Source organism: Pristis pectinata, chromosome 3 (genome assembly GCF_009764475.1).
Source record: "Pristis pectinata isolate sPriPec2 chromosome 3, sPriPec2.1.pri, whole genome shotgun sequence".
NCBI lineage: Eukaryota > Metazoa > Chordata > Chondrichthyes > Rhinopristiformes > Pristidae > Pristis > Pristis pectinata.
In genome coordinates this window covers 108586297-108601015 of record NC_067407.1, presented here as the reverse complement: position 1 = coordinate 108601015, position 14719 = coordinate 108586297, and the positions used below count along the sequence as shown (strand labels likewise).

Here is a 14719-nt window from a genome sequence, read left to right as displayed (position 1 = left end):
ACATGGTTGGACACAGTCTGATTGTGCACAATACATAACATCATGTGACACAAATGTGCTCTCTCTCTTCTCTCTCTCTCACACACACACACACACACACACCTCTTCTCCCTCTTTCAAGTTCCCCTTCACTTTCTCTAATTCCACCCCCCCCCCCCCCCCAACCAATGTTGGTAAACAGTGAAAACAATCTAAGGCAGATGTGTAAAAGGAGTTGAGTGCCCCTAGGATTAGAACTGACGCTCATCATTAGCAGTATGCAATGGATAAATGATCCCACAACAAATGGACCAGACTAAGTGTGTACAGGATGCCACATCCAGTGCTGCGTTGGGTATTGAATTCCATGGAGATGGTGCAATGCAGACACTAATACAGATCCTACACTGAATTACTATTCCACATCTTGGATGATGCAGTTTGCACTCTGGCAGTTGGATTTGGAGTCAATATAGTCAAACGTGTTAATGGTTTTAATTCTCATTCCTAAGAAAAAGATCTTTAATAAAATAATATTAAAACACATGAATCTAGAAATTATGCAGGATAGCTTAACTTTTTATATGCAGTGTGAGTGAATATTACCCATTGGGAAATTCGATCCTGGCCTACTTGCATAATACCTTTGCCTGGAGATATGCGTGGTATTGTTAGTCAGCATGCAATGAACATTCATCTTGCAATTTTTTTTGACTGTTTGGGAAGTTAGTGAGAGATGTAGTTCTTTAATACTGGAACCAATGTGACTCTTGTTATCAGAATCGGCATAATATTATTCCTTGTACTCTTCAATATTTAATTAAATTGTTTTCTATAACTTGATTGCAATTCTTTTTGTAATTAATTAGTTCCAGGGAATGTAACTAATGTTTAACAAGTTGTCAGTCACATGTGCTATGTTAAAATTGCTGTGCAGCTTTCCTGACCTTTTACATGGTTTAATTAAAAATCCACGGTGTAATCCCTGTAATAATATGAATATATGTAATTTTTGTTTCAAACTATTTACTGTTCCAAATTGTTGCTATGCCATGCTAGATATCCCATGTTTGAATTTGTTTTATTATTGTGACATTTGACAGATAGTTCATGTTCTAGGCTCTTTGGTGAATACTCATAAACTTGTGAATTTAGAACCCACTGGATTGGACTATTGTTGTGAATTGTGTAATAGTGCACTCTGTCGCTAGGTTATAGGATATTACTTCATGTTTTGGGCTTGCCTAGATTGTAAATTTTGTGTCATATTTGGCATTGGGAGTGAGGAAAGGTATCTTTCCTATGGACTTTCCAAAGAACTTCATGGCCAATGAATTATTTTTGTAGGGCAGTAATGCTTATGTCAACAAATGCAGCAATAGTTGTGCATAGCAGGATTCCACTGATAGTAAAGGTAATAACCCCTAACAATGGTGATAAGTTTTGACAAGATCTCACATGGCAGGCACAGGGGATCCAAATAAAAGTGATAAAATGCATGTAGTGTTTTGGATTTCCATCATCTGCAATTTTTTTTTATTTTCACTTGCATGTCATATTAACTCAATGGCAGGAAGCAGGAGATGTTTTTCTAGTGACTGGAAACTTATTATTAGTGTAGTTCGACGGGTTTTGGTCCTTAGTCTCTTGTTTTCTGTGGTATACATTAATAGTCATGGCTTAAATGTAGGGGCATGATAAAGAAATTTGCAAATGTTACAAAATTTGGCTGTGTAGCTGACTGGGAGGAGGATATAGATGATGTGGTCAGCTCAACCGAAAATTGGCAAATGGAACTTAATTATAAGGGTAATGCCTCTGGGGAAGTGGACAAGGCATGGGATTATACAAAAAAAATTAGAATTCACAGAGGTGAGAAGGAACAGAGGGATCTTGAAATGTATTTCCACAGCATCGTTAAGGTAGTAAGATTGTTCAATAAATTGGTTCAAAAGACATGGGATACTTTACTAGTTGAGGAACAGGATTTGAGAACAGGGAAGTTATGCTAAAGGGCATAGCTTTAATAAGCTAGGGGGGGAAAGTTTAAAGGAGACACGTGAGGCAAGTATTTCTACACAGAGAATGGCAGGTGCCTGGAATATGCTGCCAATAGAGGTGGTGAAAGCAGATATGATAGCAACATTTAAGAGGCATTTAGACAGGCACATGGACCAGCAGTGAATAGAGGGACGTAGAACTATGCAGGAAAATAGGTGTAGTTTGTATTGGCAGCATATTCCGCACAGACATTGTGTGCTGAAGGACCTGTTCCTGTGCTGTACTGTTCTATGTTCTATGTCCATTTCAAGTAAAACAGAAATGCCAAAAACACTCAGCAGATCAAGCAACATTTGTGGAGAGAGAAACAGAGTTAATGTTTCCAAGTTGATAATGTTTCATCACCTTTTTTTAAAAAAAACCTGGTGTTGATAATGGTAACCATAAAACTTTCAGATTGTTATGAAGCCCATCTGTTTTGCGAATTTCCTTCAGGGGCGGAAAGCTGGCAGCTTGCCTGATCTAGCCTGTATATGAGTCCAGGATTGGTTAACTCTTAGTTGCTTCCTCATTTTTGAGTAAACTAGGGAGAGACGATAAATGCTGGCATTATGGACAATGTCAACATCCTATAATCTGAGCCTTCTGATTATTCATGTATCTATATCTATTTGTTTATTTTGCTGGTGATGTTGGGCAAATAGATGTCAGCCAGGGGATGGAAAAAAACTGCCAACTTTTTCTTAAATATTGTAATTATCTATTTAAATGGACAGCCAGGGCTATGAACATTTCAGCTTAGTTTTTAATTGATGGACTCAAATCTGTTGTCGTCTTGGGGTGAAGTTTAAACCAGTGTTTTCCCCACTCAGGTAAATGTACTTCAGCTGTCCCAAATTGACACAACGTTCTGGACCTGGCCTGTGCCCCATGAGCTGAGTGTGTGCCCCTCAATGCGCCGCAGGCACCTGTGTCATGGTTGTTTTTCGAAACACACCACACCACAAGCCACTTAGAAACCATTGAATACAAATGCAAATAATTAAAATATTTTTTTAATTTTTAACTCGCATGAAAACATTTAACTGATAACTTAATTAAAACTATAATAATTAAGAGGTTTTTTAAAAAAGTAGTTTTGTTTTAAATGAAGATTGATGACTACGTCCAAATGAATGGATGTAGACTAGATGCAATTAGTATTATCAGGCTCCTTAGTTCGGTAAGGTCCAGAACCACCCCTAGATTTGGGGGTGAGTCCAGGACACAGCAAATGGTCAGATGTGCCAGATCCACAGAACAGCTGCCTAATCATTAGTTTGATCCTGCCCAAGATGATGGGGCAAATTTCCCATGGGGAGTGAATACCAATGAGTTGTACTGGGTCAAAGTCGAGTTTAGTGTCATGTGCACAAGGAGATGTGTGCACAGGTGCAATGAAAAACTTAGTTGCAGCAGTATCACAGGCATAATAGCATTATATAAGCAGTGTTCACAAGTGAACCATAAATTATACCCAGTTTTTACAAGAAAGAACACAATTAGAGCAAAAAAAAAACGAAGTCCATTTTAGTTCAAAGTGGTCATAGTGTTGCTAAACTGCAGTGATTAGGGTTTTGCCCGTTGGTTTAAGAACCGCATGGTTAAAGGGACGTAGTTTTTCTTGAACCTGGTGGTGTGGGACTTCAGGCTTCTGTACCTCCTGCCCAACGGTAGCTGCAAGAAGAGGGCGTGGCCTGGATGGTGGGGATCTTTGATATGGATGTTGCCTTCTTGACACAGCACCTTCTGTAGATACTACCGATGGAGGGGAAGGATGTGCCAGTGATGTATTGCGTAGAGTACACTGCTCCTGCAGCTTCTTGCATTGCTGCGCATTTGAATTGCTGTACCAAATCATGGTGCAACCAGTCAGGATACTTTCAACAGTACATCTGTAGAAGTTTGTTAAAGTGTTCGGTGACTAGCCAAACCTCCTCAAGCTCCTAAGAAAGTAAAGATGCTGGCATTCTTTCCTTATGATTGCATCTGTGTGCAGGGCCCAGGACAGGTCATCCAATATGTTAACGCCCAGGAATTTAAAGCTGCTGACTCTCTCCATCGCCGGTTTCCCCCAGTGTAGACTGGCGCATGTTCGCTCTCATTCCCCTTCCTGAAGTTAACAATCAGCTCTTTAGCTTTGCTGACGTTGAGCGAGAGGTTGTTGTTGTGGCACCACTCAACCAGGTGTCCTATCTTGCTCCGGTAAGCTGACTCATCGCCACCTGTGATTCGCCCAACAACAATAGTGTTGTCGGCAAATTTGAAGATGGCATTGGAGCTGTGCTTAGCCACACAGTCATGTGTCTATGGAGAGTAGAGCAAGGGGCGAAGCACGTGGCTCTTGAGTTGATGATCATCGAGGAAGAGATGTTATTACCAATCCTTACTGATTGAGGTCTGCCGATGAGGAAGTTGTGTATCCAGTTGCAAAGCAGGATTGTGATTGGGAGAGTGAAGAAGGTGCTTACAGGGTACTGAGCAGGTGCATTGAATTGTAGCCAAACAAATATATTTTTGCAGCAAATTTAAAATTTTCAGTAACTTAAGATTTTTCAAGAACTTGCAAAGGTCGATTGGGAGAGGTTGTTAGCAGGTAAAGGGACACCTGGTGAGTGAGAGGCTTTTAAAGGTAGACGGGGAATGTACAGGGCCAACACGTTCCTGTTAAAGTAAAGGGCAAGGCTGGCAGGATTAGGGAACCCTGGTTGATAAGGCATTTTGAGAGTCATGTCAGGAAAAAGGAGGAGATGTTATGTCAGGCATAGGCAGCTGGGATCAATTGAGTCAGAAGGGATGTAGGAGTACACTTAAGGAAATGACAGTAAAAAGGGGAGATGAGATGTACTTGGCAGATAAGGTAAAGTAGAATCTTAAGTACATTAAGAGCAAAGGGGTAATTAGGGAGAGAATAGGTCCCCTTAAGAACCAGTGTGGGCATTTATGTGTGGAGCCACAGGAGCTGGGTGGGTTATTAAATGAATACTTCTCATCTGTATTTACTGTGGAAAAGGTCATGGAAGCTAGGGAATTTAGAAAAGTGATGTCCTGAAACATATCAACATTGTGAAAGGAGGAGGTGTTGGCAGTCTTGAGGAGCATAAAAGTGGATACCTTCCCGGGGTTGACCAAATGTATCCTAGGTTGTTGTGGGAAGCCAGGGAAGAAATTGCTGGAGCCCTGACGGAGATTTTTGTACCTTCCTTCCCTAGGCGTGAGGTAGCGGAAGACCAGAGGGTAGCAGATGTTGTGCCTTTATTTAAGAAGGGCTGCTAGGACAAGCCAGGGAACTACAGGTCCATGAGTCTAACATCAATGGTGGGAAAGTTACTGCAGGGGATTCTGAGAGACAGGATCTACCGCACTTGGAAAGGCGAGGACTGCTTAGGCATATTTAGCGTGGCTTTGTGTGTGGGAAATCATGTCTGTCGAATTTGATTGAGTTTTTTGAAGCGGTGACCAGGAGGATTGAGAAGGGCAGGGTGGTAGACGTTGTCTACGTGGACTTCAGCAAAACTTTTAGCTAGGTCCTGCATGGTAGGCTGATTCGGAAGGTTAGATCACACGGTATCCAGCGTGAACTAGCTAATTGGATAAAAAATTGGCTTGGTGGAAGGAATCAGAGGATTGTTTATCAGAATGGAGGCTTGTGACCAGTGGTGTGCCGCAGGGGTCAGTGCTGGGTTCCCTGTTGTTTGTCATGTATATTAATGATTTGGATGAGAATGTAGATGGCGTGATTAGTAAGTTTGCGGATAACACCAAAATTTGGTGGTGTGGTGGACAGTGAAGAAGGTTTTCTAAGGTTACAACAGGATCTAGATCAACTGGGAAAGTGAGCAATGGAATGGCAGATGGAATTTAACTCAGACAAGTGCAAAGTTGTGCATTTTGGGAAGTTAAACCATGACAGGACATACAAAGTGAATGATAGGGGCCTGCGGACTGTTGTAGAACAGAGAGACCTATACAAGTATGTAGTTTACTGAATGTGGTGACAAGGTGATGAAGAAGGCATTTGGCATGCTTGCCTTCATCGATTGGGACATTGAGTGCAGGAGTTGGGATGTCATGATACAGCTGTACAAGATGTTGGTGAGATTGCATCTGGAATATTGTGTGCAGATCTGGTCACCACACTGAAGGAAGGATTAAGCTGGAAAGGGTGCAAGAAAGATTCACAAAGGATTTTGCCGGGATGGTAAGGCTTGAGCTATATGGAGAGACTGGATAGGCCGGGACCTTTTTCTCTGGAGTTGTAGGAGGCTGAGGAGTGACTTTATAGAGGTTTTTTAAATCGTGAGGGGCATAGGTTAGGTGGATGGTTGCAGTCTTTTTCCCAGGTAGGGGAATCTAAATGTAGAGGGCATAGGTTTAAGGTGAGAGGGGAATGATTTAAACAGGATCTAAGGGGCAAGTTTTTCCACACAGGGTAATGTGGATATGGAACAAGCTGCCAGAGTAAGTGGTAGAGGCGGGTACAATTATAACATTTAAAACAGATTTTAATAGGATAGGAAAGGTTTAGAGGGATAAGGGCCAAATGCAGGCAAATGGGACGGAAGGCATCTTAGTCGGCATGGACGAGTTGGGCCAAAGGGCCTGTTTCCATGCTGTATAACTCTGCGACTGTCTTTACTCTATGAATTTACAGCAGCACCAGAATGTATTGCAACTCCTGATTTAGCAGAATTCCACTGATGTTTTCTCTTATTTTCTTGTCATACTTGAACGTTGTTTTGAGCTTGGCAATCTGTTGTGTTTCTTGAGTGGGAGAGGAATGTTTATCAAATTTTATTGGGAATTAATGGGCTATAGCTCGAACTGGCAAAGATGCCTACTGGCAAATGAATAGCTTCCTGGGATGCTCTAGTCTTATTCTATGTTTCTTAACTTGTTGGTTTGTATAAATGAAACGATAACAGCTCAGAGAACATCTGCTGAGGAACAGTTCCTGTGTGGGGGAGGGAATACAATGCTTCCATTTATACATCAGTGAAGTCAACCCCGTTGGAAATTGCCTGAAGCCAAGATGTTTAACCCACTTCAAGGTGCAGGAGAAAGTAATTCCACATGTGCTGAGCGCCTTCGGATCATAGTACCTTTCTTTAATTGCTAGTAGTGAGAATAAAGGTGTCTACACATGCTCAGTACACACATTTTACTTTCAGACAACAGCTCATTAAGTTGGGCAGAATGTGTGCTTTAAAAATTTAGCGCAGAATAATGTAACCAAATGGGAAAATTAATTGTTCTCCAGATGTGTAACTCTTTTCATTAAAAGTCTTTGACACAAATGAACATGAATAAAAACATTGTTAAGTCATGGTATTTTTTGGCCTCGATTTTTTTTACTGTCTGGTTCGGGAAAAATTAAATTCTGTTAAGAAGCCCAAGGGCAAATGTACAGTCAAATCATGATAAAAACATAATTATATTGCAAGAAATGCACTATGAGTGAATAAAGAAGCAAATGATAGACTAACATTCAAAATTTAGAATGCACGCAGAATTTATTTTCATAATTCTTAGGATAGACTGGATTTTGAAGTCAGAATTGAAAATGTAATCATTACATCTGAATAAGGCATGGCAGGTTTGAGTGCACGTTCTTTGCTAGCCGTCTTTTTGTTGCATTTTTGTGTGCACCAAGCTGATGCCTTTCAGACACTGGGGTGCTATTGAAATGGATACTGATTTCTCAGACATTTTTTGAATCTTTGATTTAAGTTTGTGCAGCCTCATAAATAGCAATTTTGCAACACTTTGAACCATACAGCATCATGTCAAAGATGGAATAATATTAAAATTATTGAAATGAAAAAATATGCAAATTGTATCAGCTTAGAGCCTCAACAGAAAATCTGTTGTGAAAGTGTGTGTAGGTAAGCATTCCCAAATCAGTGGATTTTTAGATTTCATGAACATTCCTCTGAAATATCTAGTAAGTATTAACATACAATAGCTTCACTCTTCAGGTTATGTTCTGCCTTTTTCAAAATGTCCATTGACATATCTTGATCATTTTGGCTTTGATGCACCAGGGTTCATGGTCATTAATGTAATCCCAAGTGCTGATATTTAACAGGTTCCATGTCTTGGCTTAGACAGCTTAAAGTGATGAGTTTATTTTGATCAGGACTAGCTGGCTGTGACTTAGCCTTTGAGATTCACAACATTATTCAGTTCCCGTATCCTGTTAGTAGTAACGTGGGACATCACATTTAATTTGAGTTGCTGTGCAGACTGTTATTTGCAAAATACGTTATGAGATTTCTTCGCATAAATAATTATAAAAATGCTACGAAATGCTGACAAGAATGAATAGTATGACCAACAATGAGCAGTGCTGTTTCTCAGGCTACCTATTCATAATTTTACAGAACAATGAGTATATATAAAATGTTTCCTTGCACCAAGCTGGAGATGGTCTAAAGGCAGCATGAAGCTAATAGGTATTTTGGCAAATGGTATTTTGGCAAATGTGACATTTCACTTGTATTAAATGTGTTCAGGTATAGATCAGAACTCAGTTCTGGTGATGGGTTGCAGACCTGAAATGTTGACTGTTTCTCTTTCCACAGATGCTGGCTGACCTGCTGAGTTTTTCTAACATTTTATCTTTTCAGATTTCCAGCATCTGCTTTTTTTTTATTTTTATGACCTGACGTAAAAGATGTCGGAAGTGGAAGTGTCTAAGTGTTAGTAGAAAAGATGCACAACAAAAGCCAGTAGGGTTTTGATTTTTTTTTAAGTTGGGGTATTAGAGTAAAGGAATAAAGAGATGATCATGAAGATGTATTAAAACATGTTCCACAGTCTGAGTATTGTGTGCAGTTTTAAGCATTTGTCAAAATAGCAAATGAAAGTCAGTATGCAACATGCATGCAGCAGGATGCTGCCAGAACTATTAGAGGGAGCAATTTGAACTGCTTGGACATTTTCCAGTGAACCAGAAGTTTTGAAAGAGATGTTTAAAATTACGATGAATTTTGACAGTGTGGTACAGAAATATTATTTTCTTTAAGTTGAATCAAAAATGAAGAATTACCAATGTAAAATAGTGCAAATTTGGAGAGAGATTGAGATTTATTTATGGATAGAGTTAACGGACGATTGAATGCTGTGCAAAAGATTATTGCACGTTTAAAGGGACAGTGGGAAGAGATAAGTGCAATGGGGTTCATTTTGATTTGTTTTAGAAAAATACTACAGGAGGGACAACACAAGAGGCCTGGAAACTCTAAGTGTGGCTCAACATTTTTGTGCGGTACATGAAGGAATTTAATCCAAGATTTTGTGAAATGCTGTTTCTGTTCCAGGTCACCTGTGTGGAAGATGTCCTTATTCATGGAGGTAACTAGATAAGCACAATGATGTCATGTAGCATGAAGTTAGCAGGTTTGTGTCCCTTGAATAGTATGGGCCAGTCATAGAATAAGAGGCCTTCACATGAAGTAGGCTTCAGCGTGATTTAAAGGGGGACCCATCACAGGTGGGTTCCCTTTTAAGTCTGGTACATCCCTAGTTAGCCTAAACCAGGAGAAGGCCTCTGAGAGGATATCACACATACATGATGGATATGCTTTCCAAAATGGGCTTTAGGGAGGGAATCAGGAATTGGATCCATCTGCTCTATAAAGGTATCAGTAATACAGTCCCAAGTCCATAGGTGGGAAACAGCTTCCCCATCAAATCTGGAGTAAGGCAAAATTGCTCACTCTCCCTTGTCTTGTTTGTGTGCTGCATCGAACCCTTTGCTGAATACATCAGGAAGGATACTGGCATAGGAGGGCTGACGATATCAGGCAGTGAGAGCACTTGCATCAAAACCTTGTACACGGACATCATCACCATCTTCTGCCCAGATCCCAGATAATTTTGCACATTGATCACCATCTGCAACCAGTTAGTGTTGGCATCAGGGGCTTGAGTCAACCACAGGAAGAGTGAGGCCATGCCCGTCAGCAATTGGCCTAACCAGTCCACCAACCCCTTTACCTTCAAGTCTTGTTACCTGAAGGTGCTGGGGACCTGGTTTGGAGGGGCTGAGTATGTAATAAAAATTGGCTGGAGAGGATAGGCAAGGTTAAAGTAAAACTGAGACTGTGGGAGCAGCTCTCCCACTCGATGACTGCCAAGAACCTAGTCATCAGATGCCAGGTGCCTCAGTGTTGCTGTACTTGGCGCAGGGGTGACCTATACCCAGCTCTTCCGACATGACAGTCACCCAACCCATTTTCCATTTCATCTGGGGGTCTAAGATGTAATGTGTCTGGCAGGTCACAATACACAAGTCTAAAGACAATGGGGGGGGGGGGAAGTGTACCCAACATCGCCCTTGTCCTAATGGCCCCCTTTGTGTGAGGCTGCATCAAGCTGTGCTTAGAACCAAAGTATGCAGGCACAAGTGTCACTAGGTGCTGAGGTTCCCAGTGTAGCAAAGGATGGGCCCAGCCTCATTGCAGCAAAATGTCACATTCAGTTGGACATTGTACCTCCTTCATGTACTTCCTGTCCTTCATGGAAAAGTTGATTCATAATAACGCACTGCCTACAGAGGTTGTGGGGGCAGATACGTTGGGGACATTTAAGAGACTCTTAGATAGACACATGAAGGATAAGAGAAATAGGGGGCTATGTGGGAGGGAAGGGTTAGATAGATCTTAGAGCAGGATAAAATGTCGGCACAACATTGTGGGCCAAAGGGCCTGTACTGTGCTGTAGTGTTCTATGTTCTATAACACCTTGAACCACAAGTCCATCACACAGTGGTCAGCATGGGCCATCCTGCAGGTACTGTAGGAGAAGGTTATGATGGATCCTGTGGGATAGTTCCTCGAACAGACTGTCAAAACCATTTGGCTGAATTCCTCATCAGCAGAACTCACTAACGAGACCTTGCCTGGCTGCAGTGAGAGGGGCCCTCCCTGTCAGATCTTTCCTGCATGGTTAGATTCTTTCTCCCAATGTATGCTGCCCTGGAGATGGCTGTGATGAGGATGAGATGATCGGCCACCTCTTTGTGGACAGTGCATTTGCAAAGAAGTCTGGAAAAGGATGCAAGGGCCCTTGTCAAGGTTCATTCTGAGCAGCTATGTAACAGAGGACTCACTGATCTATGGGTTATTCCTGGGAATGCATACCCAAACAGCAAGTGCTGTTGGAAGATCATTAAGTCGATGGAAGGCACAGTTTGGTCTGCCTGAAACTCGTTGGTCTTCCAGTACAAAGAGAAGGCTGTGAGGGAATGCTGCTCACTGGGACATCCCAAGCTGCAGGACTATATGCTAATGGATGCACTGAAGCTTGATGCAGCCAATGCAAAGTTTTATGGGTAAGAACTGTAGTTTTAAGGTCCTTCTACCATGAGACGTTGAGGGGCTAAACTCTGTGTAGAAGCCTCTCAAAGTTTTGTATCACCCAAAGGGGGCCACATGGGTGACAGTGGTGCTCTGTGTACAGATTGTGCTCACACTACAAATGTATAGAACCGGGTTCAATTCCGACTGCTGTCCGTGAGGAGTTTGTATGTTCTTCTCGTGTCTGTGTCAGTTTCCTCCGGGTGCTCCGGTTTCCTCCTGCGTTCCAAAGACATACAGGTTAGGAAGTTGTGGGCATGCTATGTTGGCGTCGGAAGCGTGGCAACACTTGCGGGCTGCCCCCAGAACACTCTACACAAAAGATGCATTTCACTGTGTGTTTCAATGTACATGTGACTAATAAAGATATCTAATCTAATCTAACACTATAAATGTATAAACTGAATGACACTATGATTGTAAAGAAACCCATACACTGTTTTTTGTATTTCTTCTTTTTTATGAATGAAGTTTATTTTGAAATGTAAAAATCTTTGCTCATTGCTCCCACTGCCCTCCCTTACCACTAATTTATTTTGAACCCCCGCCCGACCACTGAATGCCACGCAATCCCCAACCCCCACCCCCAACAAATCCCAACACTGCACCCCTCCCAGCCTGTTGTGGACTGAAATAGGTTGTCACCTTTTATAATGAAGATTCATCTTTGTTTTACCTATCCTCTGTAAGAAAATAGATTTTGCGCAGAGAGGAGTGGCAATTGTATATTCCAGAAACATCAGGATTTACAGCGCTTGCTCAGGAAAGCAAGCCTGATATATGTTCATAATTAATGATGTGCAGGGAACATGCAGGAGAAATTGAGGATGAAGTCTGTAGATTTTAGACATGAGCAGGCAGTGGGAATAAAATGTAGATGAGGAAGAATGTATCAGAGAATAAAACCGCTTGGCTTGATTTTTAAAATAGCTGTTATCACAGCTGAGAAATGGGTCTAATGTTTACCATATGTTTGTAATAGAGAGTCTCAATTTAATGGTTTACTCCTTTGTAGGTTCAAATTTTCTCTGGAAGTTTTGTAATCAATTTTCTGATTTCTCTCAAACTCCACAGTATGCAAAATATAGTGAACTATACATTTAGCTGATGTCACTTCATAATTCTCATCCCATGTAATTCAAATACAACAAACAATGCACAACACATCTTACTGTTTTAGAACACTGGTACAAGGTATTCATTCTTTCCAGTTTTTAAAGTCCCTGTTTCATTCTTCTGTGAAACATGCAAGCTATTCCATAATTGTGCACACACAGATCAAAGGCTGCTTGCTCCGTTACCACAAAACCATGCACCCATGAATTATTATGGAATACTTCTTCATGTGTTAACTTCAAGGCCCTCAAATTTTTCTTCTGCCACACAATCCTGCAGCTATATGCATCTCTTTTCTCCACTCCACTCAAATTCCCATCACCCCCCCCCCCCCCCAAAAAAAACAAAAACTGTCTTGGTATTCAACTGCCTCTAAATCACTCCATTGTTGGCATTCATGTCTTCGGCTGCCAAGGCCATAAGCACTGGAATTCCTGTCCTAAACCTCTCTGCCTTTCTGCATGATTTTCCTCCCTTAAAGTACTCCTTTAACCTACCTCTTTGCACAAGATTTTGGTCATGTGCACTAATCAATTATGGCTCAAGTTTTAAATTTTGTTTCATAGCATTCCTCTAAGTTTTACTATTTTAAAGCTACTGTTTAAATAAAAGACATTGCTTTTGTGGTAAAATTGTTGCCCTAAAGATCCATTTCATTAGCTGGTTACAGCCATTGAGGTTACAAACCACCAAAGAATTTCATTGTCCTAATTTTGTGACTACTTTTCAACTACTCCAGTATAAAAATTGAGCTGCTGCCATATGTGGTCACCTAGCTGATGTTAAATAATGACAAGTTTCTACTGAGAAATGAGCAATGTTTCAAGCTGTACTTGTTACCTTTATTTAAGAGAGTATTATTTACTTTGTGCTTTCTCCTCACTGTATGAGTCATTAAAGTCATTGATTGACTTGAATTATATGTAGGGTATTTCAGTGCCAAGAGTGCAGAATGTTTTGCAAGGGAGAGCTGTAAAAGTAGAACCCTTTCATTAAGTATTTTTTTGATAGGTTGTGTACATGTTGTAAAGCTCTGTGTTATTTAAAGTGGTAATAATGCCCATATTCGATTTTTAATTATTTTGCTACTTTCTGTTTTCACCATCTATTTAGTAAAAGAATGGCCAGATGGTCTTTTCTGAAGTCTACACCTTCGCTGTTGTTGAGCTTGCTATGGGAATGAGTAAAACTACATTGGAGTATCTACCGTCTTCCTTATATTTTGGTCACAATAGATCACGAATGCATCCCATGCGGAACTGCACGGGTGAATTGACACCCAGCTGCCAGGCGGTGCTGTTCCCAGAACTTTTAGTCTTTCTTAAAGTCCCAGACTCCTCTGCTGGCTTATTTGGTGAAATAATAAAATATCAAGGGTTTCAGCTATTTAGATCAGCAGTGCCTTAATTTGAATTACTGTTGAATTAGTCAATTTCAACTTTTTTGCAAGGTAAATCACAGAGTATTTCCTCTTCCTGACACAAAGATGAGCTAACTTTAAATGCTAGCACATTATAGATTTATTAGTAGTATCAATTAGAAATAGGTGTAAAATCCAGCTATTCTATCACTGAGTTTGTCATGAGGGAAATCTGAGTGCTCCTGGTAATACAGTTAGTCATCAATACAGGTTCAGTGAGTTACTCATAGAATCAAAGATTTTTTGCCTCTGTTCTCTTCCTCTGACCCTTCCTTCCGCCCCAACTGTTCCTGCACATTCTGCTCCTATCGTCAGATTCACCTGCTTCGTGGGACTTGAGACTTCTCACACAATACTGCTAGTTTTGAGCAAAGATAGTCAACTGCTGGAGGGTGTTGGGATGGGAGGGTGGAGGATGGTGAAGGTGGCAGGGAAATTTTATGCAGTAAATTTTGCCAGAATCTCACATTTGCAGATGTTTCATGATTGGAAGCATGGAGTCAGAATGAGATATAATCAAGTCTCCAGGAAGGCCTCCAACCTGCTTTGGCAGATTTCCAAACTGCCTATGCTGAGGGCTTCTCAGCCATCCATGCTCTGAAATCTGTGTTATTTTTTCCCACCACCTACTGAAATAAGCAAATTTAACTCGCGTCCAGTTGGTTGTTCTGTAAGGTTGCACGCCCCCCCCCCCCCCATAAAACCATCAACCACTTAGTGTCACTTACTTTGTGATTATAGATACTGTACAGTAATTTATCACATCAATTGCATGGGGAGAAAAATCCGGGGCTTTGTTCTC

At 41.0% G+C, this 14719-nt stretch overlaps 1 protein-coding gene across 3 annotated transcripts in view; it reads left to right on the top strand.

Annotated features, from left to right (window-relative positions):
- The window catches only part of LOC127568481 (tyrosine-protein phosphatase non-receptor type 14-like), a 211366-nt gene that overhangs the window by 44004 nt on the left and 152643 nt on the right, over positions 1-14719 (top strand). The gene's annotated exons all lie outside the window — the stretch shown is intronic.